The following is a 933-nucleotide window of genomic DNA, read 5'->3' as shown; positions in this document are numbered from 1 at the left end:
GCGAACAAATGCCACGTGCCTGGAGAAGAACTCAACCTAGACAGTAGACTAGCTCTCTTATTGAGCTTTAACTGCTCGTCCAGAACACAACTGAAATGTCTCTCTGTAGGTCTCACACAATTTTAGATTAATTTGTTTGTTTGCAACCAGTTAATTCCAAGTGAACTAATAAATATCGCTGCTCTTTGTAATTTTTTTTGGAGATTCTGAACGTCTCACACTGACTGGCTGGTAGTTCCGATTTTTATATACGCTCTCAGCACAAACAAGATCTAAGTAGGATGAGATTTTCACTCTGCATCGGAGTGTGCGCTGATATGAAACTTCCTGGGAGATTAAAACTGTCTGCCGGACCGAGACTCGAACTCGGGACCTTTGCCTTCCACGGGCAAGTGCTCTACCAACTGAGCTACCCAAGCACGACTCACGCCCCGTCCTCACAGCTTTACTTCCGCCAGTACCTCGTCGCAGGAGAGCTGCAAAGTTTGGAAGGTAGGAGACGAGGTACTGGCAGAAGTAAAGCTGTGAGGACGGGGCGTGAGTCGTGCTTGGGTAGCTCAGTTGGTAGAGCACTTGCCCGCGAAAGGCAAAGGTTACGAATTCGAGTCAATAGAAAAGTGGGCGGGGCACATAAACACACGTGGTAGGAAAATGCTCTTTAAATACTCGAAATTTTTTTTTTTTTGTTTCTGCAAAACCCTTTTCAGAGTACTTAAATAAAACCTTACTCTATCGAAATATGATGAAAACCGAAAACGATTTTTTTCGACCTGAACCACGGTGTGGTCCCCTTAAGTGGTATGACCACATTAAACAAATAGTAGGACAAGCAGACGCCAGATTGAGTTTCACTGGTACAATCTGAAGTAAATGTAATTCATCCATGTAAGTGGTTTGCAAAACACTTGTCCGACCGATTCTTGAGTATTACTT

The 933-nt window shown here is 43.8% G+C and overlaps 1 non-coding gene across 1 annotated transcript; it reads right to left on the bottom strand.

Moving 5' to 3' along the window:
- Window positions 1-345: 345 nt before the first annotated feature.
- Window positions 346-420, bottom strand: Trnap-ugg (transfer RNA proline (anticodon UGG)). The gene has a single exon. It is a non-coding gene; the product is annotated as a tRNA-Pro (tRNA).
- Between the last annotated feature and the right edge of the window lie 513 nt (window positions 421-933).

The sequence above is a fragment of the Schistocerca gregaria genome, chromosome 1, assembly GCF_023897955.1.
Source record: "Schistocerca gregaria isolate iqSchGreg1 chromosome 1, iqSchGreg1.2, whole genome shotgun sequence".
NCBI lineage: Eukaryota > Metazoa > Arthropoda > Insecta > Orthoptera > Acrididae > Schistocerca > Schistocerca gregaria.
Note: the sequence above shows the minus strand (reverse complement) of the source record. Positions and strands in the feature narration are given on the sequence as shown.